Source organism: Rhinolophus sinicus, linkage group LG17 (genome assembly GCF_036562045.2).
Source record: "Rhinolophus sinicus isolate RSC01 linkage group LG17, ASM3656204v1, whole genome shotgun sequence".
Lineage (NCBI taxonomy): Eukaryota > Metazoa > Chordata > Mammalia > Chiroptera > Rhinolophidae > Rhinolophus > Rhinolophus sinicus.
The window spans coordinates 14732328-14748671 of NC_133766.1; the positions used below are offsets into that span (position 1 = coordinate 14732328).

A 16344-nucleotide genomic window follows, 5' to 3' on the forward strand; every position below is an offset into this window, starting at 1 on the left:
GCCACATTCCTCTCACACTCAGTTTCATAAGTGGTTGGCTTATTCTCATCTTTCAAGTCTGAATGGAAACATGTTCTCGAGAGGCCTTTCCTGGGCATGTTTTTTAAATTCATTATCTTGTTCCTTGTCTCCCCTGTCCACTAAGATATAAGTCCATCAAAACACGACCTTGTTTATTCAGTTTGTTCTCTTTCCAGTGTCTAATAATATGCTAGGCACATGATAATTAGACAAGATTTGGAAATGGCTACATGGAGATCTTGTTAAATTGGATTATGTTTTGAGGCATTTCCAAGAACCAATCTTGGCACAGACACTGCAGAAAATTGAAGGGATGAAGCGACTTGGCACGTAGACCTACTGGTAGTTATGTGTGCTTACTGACTTTAATTTTTGCCTCCCCAAGTAAATTACAAATTTTTAGGAGGATTCCTAGCACAGGCATTTAAAAAAATTCATTGTGTATGAGTGATCAAATGAATGAATCATATTTATTAGATGATTGGATGTAATTATTAAGTACATATTATATCCAAAGAGAATGATGTTTAAGGGTTGGTGGAACATTTCAAAACAAGTAACCATATATAACTTGAACCATGCGTTTATTATACATATCAGAATGGGTGTTAAGGAAAATAGAAATATCAAGAGAACCAAATGAAAGGGAGATTGTTTTTCTAGAAGTATTCAAGATAGCAAAATAGTCATACCATCTTTTTACTTTTTATTTTAGTGATAAATCAAAATATTGTCTGATATTGCAGTGCTGTCTCTAACTGTAGCAAATTCTGAGCAAGAATGGACATACCACTCTTTCGGATATTAATCTTTTATTTTTAATTCAGTTCTTGGACCAGTCTGCTATTTTCAGGAAAGTAAAAATATCTCAGTAGAGTATTAACTAAAAAATACTATATAAATATGTTGTGTCAGCATGTTTTCCTTAATGGTCCTATCTGTATGAGTGAAACAGTTGGATCATTTTGCTAATTTGGAATGAATTTGACAAGGGTGAATGCTTTTGTTTTCTTTTTGTCGTAGCAGTTTTTGGAATTTTGGTGTAGTTATAAATTATCTCAAATTTTCCTTCACCCTAAAAAATAAAATTAAGATTCAAAGCTAGATCATAAATGTAATGAAATTAAGTTCTAGTATGTCACTGTTTTTGTTATTTGGGTGAAGATTAAGAGTTAGTTGTTTTTCTTTGTTGTGCTTCCAATCATATATATATATATATATATATATATATATATATATGATACATATATCATACACGTAGCATATATGATACACATATACATACACACACATATATATATATGATGAAGGATATATATATGTGTGTATATATATATATAATATATATATATGATGAAGGAAGAGAGGTTTTCCGGAAAGAAATTGTTGGGCTTGACAACATATTGAAAAATCAAATAGCAAAGTACTTCTGTAAATGCTTAGTCATTGATTTTATAACCACAAGTATGCAAATACTAGTATTACTTTAGTCCCCGTATGAAAACCTTCTACTGACATCTACCAGAGCTGTTACTTGAAGAACTGTGGACACTCACTCAGCAGTATTTCTCCCTACTCAGAATTACCTTAGAAGCAAAGGATATGGGCCCAGCCTCTCTCATGCTCATTAGTACGTTTAAATTCCAGAGCACAAGTATTTTAAAAGCCTATAAAATGCCTGCGAGTTAGTTTCTGAGCTGTGTAATTGGGCTTGTGCCCATTCTGACATAATTGCTGAAATTAGACAGGCACTGGCTTTACCAAATTTAGAGGGATTTTGAAAAGCAGAAAACAACTTGCTAAATTATTGCCATAAGTAGGTGAAATGAGTGAGGATAACTTGGCTTTGTCAAAAAGTCCTGAACATGGTTTGTCTGTAGGCAACATTTTCTACTGTGTATGAAGACATATTAATTGTTGACTACATGACACTTTCCAGTTGTACAATATAAATTTGTAATTTGGGTTAACATCTCCAGGGATCCTGAAGGAATTTTCACCTTTACTATTTGCAAAAGAAAAAGAACTATGCTTTAAGGTATAGTAGTAGAAGTTAGTAGGCAGTAGAGAAAACATCATGATATTGAGTATTACAGTGGAAGCATCTGACTTGTAGGAAAGTTTATTTGGTACTGAAGCCTAGGATGATTTTAAGAGGGGAAAAGAGGATACTGGAGTGAAGGCCCTATGATGGTATATGTAAGTAATAGTAACATATGAGTATAAGTTAATGTTTTCACAGGAAATTGTAAAGGCAAATATAGATGTAAACAAATTTGAAAATAGAAACCCAAAGATGAATGAAGGAATTAGGGTGGTTCGAAGGGGCAGGACAATGACCATTGCTGATGAGAAAGAGAACAGTGGAAGCTTCCCCGCCCGGATGTTGAGGGGAGTTTATTTCCTACCAGTGGCACCACTACCATTGATGTATAACAATCAGGGGTTTGGCTGACTTGGGACAAAGCTGAAATGATCAAATAAAACTTGCTATAAGAGATGGCGTGATATACTGGAAAAATTGTGGGTTTTGGAGTCAGACTTGGATTGAAATCCTGGCTTCACCGCTCTTTTGTGCACTCGTGTAACATTGGGATTCTAAATAAAGATGATAATGCCTAGTTTCATGAATACAGTGGTTAATGATACTGCAAATGTAGTGATAATAAAATACTTGGCTCTATAGAAGGAGGAAGAATGATCTTACTAGTACTTCCTTTGTTACAGTTCTCTTAATGTATTTAAAAAAAAAAAAAACAATGAAAAGGGAAAAGTTTAATTAAGTAGTAATAATCTGCCCAAGAAATTCAATTTAAAAAGAAGAATTAAGAGAAAATTATTGTTTCTATTTATCAGGTCAAAATATTAACGCAACTGTATAAATATAGTAATGTGCTTGGAAAGTACAAGTGATAACTACTAGTAGATATTTAACTATTAAAATATAGTTCTTATTGTTTGTAGATGCTCTCTCCCTAGTTCTGTGCTTTCATCATGACATCTAATATTTAAATTCATTGTAAATATGTTTTAATTAGGGTCCATTTCACCCTTCTCTCTGATTAGCTTCATATTTCCAGGAGTTTTACTAGTGTGTTTGTGGGAGGTATGAAAAAATAAACTTTCTCTTCTTTAGTTATGATGAAAATGGCAGTGTCAAGTAGAATGCTGGTTGGGTGTCAAGTTTAAGATATCTTTGAACCCATGATATGTATGACAAATTCAACAAACATCCCTTGAGCTCCTAATGTGTTATGGACTTGGGGTGATTGGTGGGGAGGTTTTACTAAAAAAAAGGTTTGTCTCCTGCCATCATGGAACATAAAATACTTTTTTCTCATATAGCCAAGTATAACACAAATTGAACAGTGCTCTAATAAGTGTACTTGCTCAAGTGGAAAGATAAATTATGCTGGAAAGGGGAATGGGTGCAGAAATTTCCCATACAAGGTAGTAACTGAATTAAGCCTTACAGAATGAGTAGGATTATTTCAGTGGAATTTAAGGGAAAGGTGTACAAGGAGAGTAGTCTCTGTGTTGAAAGAAAGCAGAGGCTCAATTAGCTGGATGCCAAAAATATTCATAGGTGAGAATTCAACTTTCTTTGATTCTGGTGTCTTAAAAAACTTGATCTTGCTAATACATAAAGAGAGGAATGACTCATATTAATGATATTCACAGACAAATAGTAAGAACTTACTATTTTACCTCAAATATACTTACATTATGGACCAGAATACTCAAGTAGAGCAGTGGACAAGAAGGACATATTATTATAAGCAAATTGGTTAATTGGTGGCCATTGAGAATCTTCTCTGTTTGTGTCCACAATCTGTATTAGATTTCCCTTTTCAACTATCTCTTAGCACTCTAAGAGAATGCTGATTAGCATGCTGGCTAATCATTCTCATTGGATGTATGGATTGAACTATCAAATTGTATCTCATTCCTCACGTCCAAGTTCATGGGAGACAAATCACTTTCGTGTAGTTAGAGTACAGGATAGGTGCAGTGGAAGATGTGAAAAAGAGAATAGAAAGCAACTGCATATAAAGGAAGAAAAAAAATCAGTCATGAAAACGTCACGTTCTTCTTTTCTGCTTTTTGAGCCCTGGGTTTTGACATGTAATAGTACTTCCTTGTTAGTTAGTTCAGCCAGTTTTGAGGCTGTTCCTTGTGCTTACTTGTCCAATGCTAAAGTTAGCTTTTTATTCTCAGTGTAAAATTTAAGATGGTGATAATTAACAACAAACAATATGACCCTCATTGTCTGGCAAAAATGCAAAAGGTGGAATTGAATTGAAAGAAGCTTCTAGAATATTGCTCAGTTTCAGCTGGGTTCCACGTGTAGTCCTTCTCCTAGCTGGTCTTCACTGATGGACAGGCTCAGGGAAGGGGGCTCTTCAGACCTGACTGATCCCACCGCCTAAGGTAGGCTGTGAGGGCAAGGCTCTCTTACCAATAAAGTGGAGGCAGAAGTCTAATGCTGGAAATATTTGGGGGAAAGTGAACTTGTGCCATCCATCTAGGGGTCTACGCGAACAACGAGATCACAGGCAGGGAACCAAAATGGTTGTAGGGATAAAGGACACAGAACCACAGAATGGGGAAATGGGAGATGGTCCACATCAGCAACAAAGAGGGAGACATACTTGCAGAAGCTTTTATTCACTTCAGGCAAGGAACTAAGTCAGCTTGACTAAGTGAAGTTGGAAAGCGGAAGATATCTCCCCATGTGTTTTAACCTTAGCCATTTTAGAAATGTTCTTGAAAAGCATTTAATCAAAATTTTTCCTTATCTTTAACACATGACACACTACTGGATATCCTCTTCAAATAGCGAGAGCTACAACCTTTGATTATCAAACTGATGGAAACATGTGAAGCTGTTTTTCAAGGAAGTCTTTCTTTGTCAGAATCTTAGGCTGAACGTGCCCTGAAAAACTTGTTCTTTCACCAATTGTACCTGAAAGAAAAGGTGAAAAAGAACCATGTACTCTCTGCTTCTCTATTTACCAGACAACACCTTTTAAAAAATCAGGGGTCTTCTTTGGAAAGAGAAAGACCTTGATCCCTGTGAGACATCACTGGCCTTTATTAAGAAAGAGAGATTTATAATATATCAGGTTGAATATATGGGAGAATAGAAACAAAAAAGATTTGAATTTGGTTATCTGAATTATCTGCTACAGAAAGCAGATAATCCAGAAGATTTAATGGGGTCTGCAGAAATTACAGTCCTTGAAAATGTTATAAGAAAACTAGGAAAGTGTGCTCAGCATTTGATTAAAAGCCAAAATAGAAGATGCTGTGCTTGAAAACAAGATATGCTAAGTGAATCATTCTTGTGAAATTTGGATAAATTTAAACTGTATACCTTTATTAAAGTGATATCAGGTATTTGAAATTACATTGCAAATTTGTAATTCAACCTAATTTGATTTTTTCCCCCCTAAATCTCAACATATGTATTACAGTATTTGGTATGCCTTTAATCTTAAGTTTACAAACAAACGATTATCAACTCAGGTGTTTTCAGTTTGTGGGAGTAATATTTGAACAGAATTGATTTTTAAAGTGGTCTTACATGGTTCATCTTCACCATGTGCTCATTTTATATTTTTCAAGAATGAAAAAATGCTCTAGGTTAGTCATCTTTTCTATTTAGTTCTTGTTTGGGAAAAAAAGAGGAAGCATAACTACTTAAGGACAAGAAGTACACACACACACACAGACACACACATACACACCCCAACATCCATGTAATATAGGACCGGTTAAATCCCATATTATTCAAGCATGTTTTCTGACTCCAAACTTTTGGTTCTCATAAGTGAACATTTACATTTAGCGTATTAGCCTCTGCAAGAACAATTGCTTTCCCTCTCTTCCTCTTTAATTCCACCTTAAAACATCTGCGAAGACTAAAGGAAACCAGCCCACATTTTAGCTCCTCCTACCAAGGATAACACTTGAACTCCGTTGTGGTCCCCGCTGAAAAAGGATCCTGACGGAAAACTAGAGGCAAAAAGCAGCTGGAAGAAGCTCATGTAACTCTGGGAACTGTAAGCAATGTATTTACTCCCCCCCCCCCCTCCCTGCTCCACTTCTCTCTCCCACCCTCCTTAGGTTAAAGTTTGTATTTTACTTGGAAGGAAGAAAGGACAGAAGGAAATCTAGTACGTATTCCCTGCTTTAAAAAGTCTGCACGTCCTCTGCCTTTTGGAATGAGACACAGATCAGGGCACTTAATATTCTTCTAAGAAATGCCAGCCTGATTTCTGGAGTCTAAATGCACCGTGGAGTCAGAGTGAGAAGGTGTTTCCTTCACTTACAGCCGCGAGAGAAAGCCAACATTCAAACAGCAGTGAGGTGGCGCTTTATTAGAGCTCCACGTGATGCCAGCAGGGTTACAGAGCCCCGTACTGGAGCAGCGTGCGTTTGACAGCTTTAATGATGTTTAGCGACGGGATTTGTGGGCTCATTTAAGTTTTAATTTAAAACTAGTCTTTTCGGTTATTATGCAAAGCATCCCTGGGTATTTAATGTGTTACAGTGTTATGCGCAAAGGAAGACAATATTGGAAAATTAATTATAAAACAACTGGTATTCTGATTCGCCCTTCCCCTGAGTTCTTGAACATGCCAGCACAGAGTTCAAAAGTAGATGCTGGAAAAGATTTGATCAAATAATAAAGTTAAGTTTTGAGTGTGAATGCTATTTTAGTTATTCTGTTTTCGAAGAAGCAGCAAAAAAGGCATTGGCTATGAAATAATAGTGGCTTAACATATCTAAATAATTTGTCTTAATGACTAAATCTTAGAATCATGTTAGTCTTAAAAATAAGGATTTTCACCTCAAAAAATAGAACACGAATGCTCTTAATACTGGTTGATGATGTAAGCATTCATTCAGCTAATGCAGATGGAGAGTACGTTTGGATGGGTGATAATTCTGAATTATGATATTTGCATATTTAGCCCTTTCAAGGAGAATTTGTGTTGTGCTTTGTTTCTGTTTGTTGTGTAAATGTGAAATTGTAGCCCAAGAGATATTTACAGGGAGTAGTGGTGAAACAAACCTCTTTAAGAATTTTAAATTATATTCCAGAAGTTCCTAGAACTTGCCAATCAAGTTTGATGTTGGCATTAGAAATAGTTATTTGCTTCTTTCATTGAGCGGGGGAAGAGATAAATTTTTAAATTAAGCAATAATTGTGAAATGCATAGAGAAGTGTTTAATCTGCATTGCTCACAGCAACTTTACAAACTTCCTGTAAGGGAAAGCACATTTTATGGGACAAGAAACTGAAAAATCGATTCAAAAATTTTCCTTTTCCTAACTAAACATAAATGCAAAATATTTCAAAATAACTTCTTTTTATTCATTTATATGTTTAACATTGTGAGTCACTTTTGAAGTACTTTGCATTTATGTTTAATTAAGAAAAGGAAAATTATTGAATCGATTTCTTAGTATCTGATGAAGTTCACAACAGAGAGATAATTTGGCCTGTGTTTTTAACCCATCAGTATCATTCCTAGTGTCACTGCTTAGAAAGCAAAGTCATGAAACCGAATCATTTGCACATTAAAAATATGTTCCAGCAATCAAAAAGAGGAAGACAGAATTAGCTGTGGTGCCTTTGCCTCTCATATGCCTTTTATTTACCATCAGTTTTTTCCTCCTCTTGCTTGCAGATTTTAGAGCTTTCATTACTCTCAACCTTTTTTTTTTTTTTAATCACAGACCCTTGTACAAGTCTTATGAAAACTGTAGGCTCTTCTCTATAATAATGTACACATGCTCCTGCAATTTACACAACTTCGGAAACAGCTTTAGGAAATTCATAAATCCCCCCAAAACAATCCATCTCACACGAAAATGCAGTGTTTCTTAGAAGTTTGGAGTTTTCTGGTAATATCAAATAATTAGCAAATCATTTTACTTACAAGTAAAGAACGGTCTAACAGTGACTATTGCAATGCCCATATTGTCATTTATTTATTAGTGTTCTGGAACGCTAAGAAATTTGGTGTGATGGAAAAATCTACTTGCCTAGAAACCAAGTGACCTAGATTTTAGATTCAACCCTAATAATAGCTAGATGTACAATATTTAGCTTGCCATTTTTCTATAATATATGATATTTTTTTTACCGCTGAATGCAACAAGTGAAACATAATAGGAAAATAAGATGCAAGTTTTTTTTTTTCAACTGTATTGTGAGATGTCAGTATTTGCTGCCTTTACTCCAAAATTCCTATCAATATTTCCCAGCATTATTGTTTTATTATATTCTTACTTATTACAAAGATAATTCATGCTCACTGTTTAAATTTTATTAAATACAGAAAATTCCAAAGAAGGAAAGGAGAAAAATTACCCATAATCCCTCTAAGGGGTACTACTTTTAAAACATCATTTAGTCAACAAATATTTATTGAGTAACTAGAGTGCATCAGCACGGAGACAAAGAGACAGGAATTCATGTATATACATCTGTTTATACTTCTATACATTTTTCTATAATTGCATTTACATATAGATGTTATAAAATGGTGATCATACTTGTTAAAAGATAAACTGAGGCATTTATTTGTACAAAAATCTATTGCAATGAGGCAGTGCCAAACTGGAAGTGGTTAGGAGCTTCACGAACAGGATCTCAGGGATAGACTTTTATAGAGAAAAAGTGGAAGCAAAGTAAGGAAATTATTAATTGGCTGTAGCTTAAGCTTTCGTTGGCTGTAATTGGTTGTCCTTAGGTTTCAATTTTGTAACTTTGAGGCATTTACAGGTTTAGATTTTGGTTTACTTATGTAGGCTGCCATGGCATTGGAGTTACCTCAGTCTAATGGCTTCTTTGTTAAATTAATTTAATACACTGTTCATGCTGTTTTATAACATGCTTCCTCCTCAATCATGGAGTTTTCTGTAAATATGATTTTTTTGGACTCATGCATTATTTATATCTTAACTCATATTCATTTATATCTTAAACAAATATTATTGAGTCCCTTATATGTGTCAGGCACTGCAAGCAATGACAATCTATCCATGAACAAGAGATTATGGTTCTCACCGTGATGTAATTTTTAGTCTGTGGAAATGTTGGCGAATCATAAATTTTTGGATATTTAGGTGGATTATAGTTTTCACTATTATAAACAATGTTTTAGCTAGGACCTCTTATATAAATGTTTATACACATCTTTGTTTACTTTCTTTGGATAGATTCTTATAATGTATGTTCCAGGCTCTAACAAAAGTTCTGCTGCTTACAGGTTGTGAGATCATAAGCCAATAATTGCTTTACCAAAATGTACTTTTCTCAACTGTAAAATAGGAATAATAATAATAATAATAATAATAATAATTGAGTATTTGGACGATTCTTAAAAATATTTAGCAATATGTCATGGAATGCTAGATATTATTTTTGCCATTTTATTCTTAAGAAAGATTGTATCCATTTATAAGCAGTAGAAGAGAGTAGAATTTCCCTAAGCCAACATTGTGTTATCAAATACAAACAACAAACCCAAAAACTTAGACAATTGTTATATGAAAATAGTATCTTGTTTGCATTTGAATTTCTTCCAGAAACAAGGTTGAACAATTTTCAGTGTCCTCTTAGATGTCTGTGTTTATGAATTGCCTCTTTCAATGTGATTTTAAAATCTCTTTTTAGTTTAAATTTTTAATTTGATAAATATCAATGGATATAATTCCCATAATCAAAGGCCCTTTGGAGTCCTCAATTTTGAAGAGTGTAAGGGGTCTTAACCTTAAAGGCCAAATTTTGAACTGGAAACAAATGCTGGACTGGAAACAGAAATTCTGGAAACATGGCTTTTCTCAGTTTTGGAGGATTAATCTTATTGTTTCCTCAAACCCTTTTTAAAAAAAATGGGTGAGATGCATAGAACAAGGAAAGCAAGTCATTTGCATTCTCATAGACTATCATATTCTACAAAATTAGGGAAATTGAAGAAGGCTCTGAGAAGAGGGCCAAAACATTGTAGAATCTCCCACAGCTCCTGGAACATCCAGACTTCAAAATCTAGAGGAGATGGAATAGAACTAAGGGTTGCATGATGATTCCTTATAAAGGTTTTGTAAGAAAAATAGTGCCCATGTTGGTCAAGAATCAACTTAGAAAAAAATGAATTTAAATTTTTGTCAATGCTTCATCTTCTACTCCTTGACCATTTGGGCAGTGACAGTTAGGGGAACCAAAAGCTTGGTTCTTGAGTTCTTTTCAAAGAAGATCGTAGATAGCAGACAGTGGTCTGGTCTTTTGACACCATCACCTGCCTGAGAAAAGAGAGATGCACCACATTTTTGCTATGCTTGCTGTGTGATTCTGTTCTTTGAGTCTCTCTGATTCTTATAACATTCTTTGAAAATACAGTTTTTCTCCCCTTTGTACAAATAGGAAATAAGCTTAAATAATTCAGTGCTTACTGTAAGCAGATTTTTCATGTAACACTACCAGCCTAATCACTTATTTAATGAATTCAAAGGACTTTAGAGAAACTCAGCAAACACTTGTAAAGTGATTCTTATCCGAGTTTAACAATCTCTGAGTTAGAGATAATAGGCTGACAGGCCCTTTTAAGCACATGCAGTTGTAAATCACCTGCTCCCTTTTCCTTAATCTTTTTCTCCTCATTCCCTTGACTTCTGGGGTCCTTTGGGAAATTTAGGTGTTTTTAGGTAACGATATGTTTTGAATTAGAAAACAGATGTCCATAATATGTGTAATTTCAGTGTTCTATAGTACAGAAAGTCATGTATTTATAATACTCAGCTTATACTTGCTTGGGTTTTCATTTTATTATTAATTTACAATTTATTTTCTGATTATCTAGTTTCAAGCAATACCAGTATACCTTACATTTGCATAGCATTTTGTGATTTATGTAGAAGACTGCTTCAGAATTTCATTCCCACAATAACCTTGTAAGTTAGGAGAGCAGGTAGTCACATTCTACAGATGTGAAAAGAGAAACGTTGAAACGTCAAATTGCTTTTTTAATGTCCAAATCTTAAGATTTCCATTTTGATGCATTTTCTATGTTTCAACTGCATAATTGATTCGTTGATCAGTTTTGATCCATGCTATTTAAGGCTCTTAACCTCTTCCTATGTATGTTAACATCAGAAAAATTATAAGGGGAGATCCAGAAAGTACACATCCCAATGCATGTTTCCATATTAACTGAATTGTTCTGCTCCTTTAACTGGATTACTGATTGACCTGATAGAGGAAGTAGCACGAACATCTAGGAATGATTGAAAAAGTAGTGTATGATTTAGAATTTCATATTTTGGAACTATTTAGCATTTTATATAGATATATGCCACTTTAAGATGATGAAGTATAGGAAATTTTATCTAAAAATACAAAGTAGACATATTATGAGTTATACAAGAAGTGCTAATATTACCAAAGTTTTTACTTCCGTTTGGTAATCGAGCATTCTCTTAGAATAGTCTATGTATAACCCGTGGAGCTTATGGCTCTTTTTGCCTTTTTTAACCCTGGCAGTTGGCATAAAGTATTTGTATCAAAATGGCTACTCTGACCTTGGATTAACCATTTATAGAAAAAAAAAATATCATTTTACCTTTCCAAATAATCCAGTAGTTTATGGTAAACGAGACACTCTTTTTCAGGGGTGAAAACTTACATTAGTTGTAAAATGGTTTATTATACATATGTTAACATCATAATAAATAATACATAGTAGGTCAAGTTTGACTGCTGGATGCAACTGTGCCGCTAGAAATATTAGGTCAGCAATTGGGTTCTGAATTTCAGTCAGTAAATTGACACACTTCCTATTTGCCTCATACTTTGATGCCCACAGTTTTAACAAGATAAGCAAGTTAAACGCAGTTCACAGGCGATCGGCTGGGGTGTTAGGCCCCTTAATGGAAGGAGGTATTCTTGCCAAGTTCTTGGATCTGTAGTTGTAGAAGATTCAATGTCCGCTCAGGATAGTCTGGGGGCAGATAAATGGTGTCTTTAAGTTTTCTTCAGGCTCTAATTTTTTTATTTATGGAAACAAAAGGGAAGTCTATTTTGTGGGCTTTTTACATGTAGTATTTTCTGTCATGTTCTGAAAGTATTGAGAAAAGTAATTTCGAGCACTTAGGTAAGAATTTATAGAAAAGCAATCAGGAGAAAAGTGCCTAGAGATGCACGCAGTTATGGGGACATACTGTATAGACCCCTGCGTCTATGATTAAGGTTTTGTAATAGCCATCAATCCCTTGTGAGATCTACCACAAACCTCAAACAGGTATTGACTTTTTTTTCCATTCAACTGTCATGAAGAAGAGGCAAGTTAATTTTTTTTTTTTAAAGATTTTATTGGGGAAGGGGAACAGGACTTTATTGGGAAACAGTGTTTACTTCCAGGCCTTTTTTCCAAGTCAAGTTGTTGTCCTTTCAATCTTAGTTGTGGAGGGTGCCGTTCAGCTTCAAGTTGTTGTCCTTTCAGTCTTAGTTGTGGAGGGCGCAGCTCAGCTCCAGGTCCAGTTCCCATTTCTAGTTGTAGGGGGCACAGTCCACCATCCCTGCGGGACTCGAACCGGCAACCTTATGGTTGAGAGGATGCGCTCCAACCAATTGAGCCATCTGGGAGGCAGCTCAGCTCAAGGTGCTGTGTTCAATCTTAGTTGCAGGGGATGGAGCCCACCATCCCTTGCAGGACTCGAGGAGTTGAACCGGCAATCTTGTGGTTGAGAGCCCGCTGGCCCATGTGGGAATCGAACCGGCAGCCTTGGGAGTTAGGAGCATGGAGCTCTAAACCCCTGAGCCACTGGGCCGGCCCTGCAAATTAATTTAAAATTGGTTGAGATCATGAACTTAGATCTCAAAGAGATATACACTAGGGCATTTCCACAGTTCATGGCAGAGTCTTTTTTTTTTTTTTTTTTTTTTTTTTTAGTTTCAGGTGTACAAAACAATGTAAATAGTTGGACATTTACACCTAGTGATACTACCTCTCTGACATCGTATATACCTATTATAATTCCATTGACTCTATTCCCTATGTGACATTCAATGTTACTCAGCTTCAGCTTCAGGTGTACAGTGCAGTGGTCAGGCATCTACACTGTCCATTGCACAGTCTTTTAAATCACTACTTATAATGTTTAATGAGAATTCACATTCAGATAATAACTTCAAAGTATTGTTATATCCTAGATTATTAGAAGGTGCTACTAACATATTTAAGGAGGATTTTTTTCATAGCAAAAATTCTAATTTAAAGAGGTTTCTTGGTTAATAAAAAGATTAATCGTAAACTATTAAGACGGTTACTTACAATCTGCTACTTGATCCTTATTTTTTGAGGTGGCAATAACCAGGGATTTATATTTAAACTATATAAAAGTTCACAATATTTACATGGAATTTTTTTTATCCTTATCACTAATGGTGCCTCTGTTGTCAATGAAAAGCAGTAAAAGAATTTTGTGAGACTCATTCAATGTTTACAGAAATCCCTACCATCTACTTAAATCATGTTGTAAATTGACAAATTGACTTGATTGATGAGCTATGTGCTAGTATCACAATGAAAAGAACGCTCTTGTATAAATTATATTTTCTGTGAGGAAAATAATTTCTAGGTACTATTTTATGAATGTGTATAGTATACCTAGGAAAATAATAGAAAAATGTGTCTTTTGGGTACTTTGATAAAGAATAGGTATCATAAAAAGAAATTTAGATATTCTGTTCTCTCATTTTCACTTAAGAATTTTACCAATTGGGTCAAAAAAAAAATGCAAATGCTAATATCAACCAGGAATTGTTGATCATTGGCCTGTGTGCATTTATTCCTTCACCAATTTGGTAAGTTTTAACTAATACTGACTACATCCCAGACACTGTGCTAATACCTGGGTGAATAAAGCAGGTACAGTTAATTCCCTCTTGGAGGAGAGAGACAATAATTAAGACAAGCAATAAACAGATAATAAAGAGAATAAATGGAGTTCCATAGTAGAGAATAACCCGGGAGGTGAAAGATAGAAAGATTTTGCTGAGAGGTGAAATTTAAGCCAAGATGTGAGCGATGAGAAGCCATGTCGGGGAGGTGAATGGAATGAGACTAGTGTGGCTCAAGATGGGGGCTCCAGGCAGAGAGCAGCAGTTGTAAATAAGCCTTCAAAGAAGCAACCAAGAAATTAGATGGAAAACCAGGGATGAGGGTGATGTCATGGGAACAAAGGAGGGAAAGTAGTTCCAAAGAAATGGAAGATAGACAAGTGATGACTACATTTGAAAACTTGGGGGTCCTTAATGATCTTGATAAAGAGCAGTTTCAATCGAGTGACAAAGAAGTGGAAATGAGATGGCAAGTGGATGGAAGTGAGGACTCTTAGAACCTGGATACAGTGAGAAAATGGCCCGTTAGAGAAATCTGCCCGTGATACACACATAAAAATGGGGACACGGAGGGAAAAGGAATATGTAGTAGAGGGAGACTGTAATAGGTTTGCCATCAGATTATGCAGTAGGAAGTACAGTTTGCTGATTCAGAAAAGAAAGTCATGGCGTTCAGAGTGAAGTACTTGAGGAGGAAAGTGTGGTTTTTACATCCAGAGAGACACATGTGGGGCCACGTCTGTAACAGGAGGAGGAAGTCTGCCTCCTTTGTGTACAGGCAGAAGAGTTTGTAGATTCGCTGGTGGGGAGATGAGAAACTTCCCTCTTTTGCTTCCGTTTTCTCAGTGATGAGACATGAGGTCGTCAGCTAACAGTGGGGTGACGGTGGGAGTGGGGTGAGAGACTTGATTGAGGAGAAGAAGCAAGTCATTTTCGAGGGTGAGAATGCAAGTTCACTAGAGAAACTTGGAAAGATGTTGTGCAGTGTTGAGAGCTCTTTGAGTTTCGAGAATGGGAACATAAAGTGAAACCAGTCTCCCAGGTTATATGGTTTTTTTCTCCAGCTGTGTTAAAATACTGGGAGCAAACCCAGAGAAGCTAGCATGGCTGAGTTCTTCTAGAGTAGGAGTTTGTAAAGAAAGAAAGAAAGACAATCTGGAAATCCTTAAAACAAAGGATCACTACACTAAGCAAAAACACAAAACAGAAACAAAAGACATAAATGCATAAAACAAAAATGCATAGACATTCATGAGCTTGTAGAATACAGGTCCTTTTATCTAAGGTAATTATTAACTAGTAGGAAGTAGTAACAAATTGGCTTGAGTTCCAGCATTTAGGAGGCAGGAATTGAGTCTTTGTTCCTTCCAAACTCTTGTTGGCATCCTTACCTAGCCAGTTGCTAAGGCCCAGTTTAGGTCTTCAGCAAATCTCAATGCCTTACCTGTTCCAGGAACCATCATGCTGGATTCCTTTTTCTTCTAGGCTGCCTTGCTAGATTTGTTGTTGTTGTCCTCGTTTTAAGCTCTGATTATTTCACAGTTACCATGCCTGCCTTTACTGGTTGCCTAGCTAAATTCTTGTGTCTGGTTTATATCACACCTCTCAGTTTGATTAGCTTTTGCCTCCTTCTCTAGGTTTCTGAAGGCATGTTAGTGCCTCCGCCATCAAGACAATGCTCTATATAATTAGAACAATTACAGCTTTACAGTGTAAAGATGGCTGAAACAATAATAATGATCATCCAAAAATAGGATCTTTCTTTTATAGCCCTGCTAACAGGATATACTTTCTACAACTTGACCTAAATCCTTCATTTTTAAACTAAAAGTCATTTCCTTTTCTTTTTCAAGCCTTAAAGCTTTAGAGAACAGCTGGTGTTGAAAAGCAAAATTCAACTGAGTAAATTTGGAGATCTAATTGGCTTTATTCAATGATTCATGAATTGGGCAGCATCCCACCTAACAGGTAGAAAGGAGTGCCAAAGAGCTGTACAAAATAAAGGTTTTCATAGGCAAAAATGGTTGGAAATGGAACTTTCTAATAAAGAGTGGGTTCTTTCAGGCAGTCACTTTCCTTTGGGGGAAAGGGTGAGGGTCTATCACAGATTACCTCACTAATGCTGACCAGGTAATTCCACATTGACTACTTAAAGGTCACATGCCTGTGAGATGTTGAAACTGCAATTCAGTCTTGGTTTGCTGATGTGGGGTTTAGCACAAGTAACTCCATTTTGGACCTGTCCTTTCTTTTTTTAACACTGGTTGCCATAATTAAAATGATAAGGTTTTAAGAGCCAAGATAATGATATGAAGTATTGACTCGTATTTCCTCAATAAAATAAAAAAAAACCCTCATTTTCTTTTTTTGCTAAATTCATTAGCCATTTTTCATAAATCCTCTTAACA

The 16344-nt window shown here is 35.5% G+C and overlaps 1 protein-coding gene across 1 annotated transcript in view; it reads left to right on the forward strand.

Moving 5' to 3' along the window:
* The first annotated feature begins 5959 nt into the window (after positions 1–5959).
* PLA2G4A (phospholipase A2 group IVA) overlaps positions 5960–16344 on the forward strand; it is a 137076-nt gene continuing 126691 nt past the window's right edge. The window contains exon 1 of the mRNA XM_019738116.2: positions 5960–6086. The gene's annotated coding sequence lies outside the window, so the exon portion shown is untranslated. The remainder of the gene's footprint in view (positions 6087–16344) is intronic.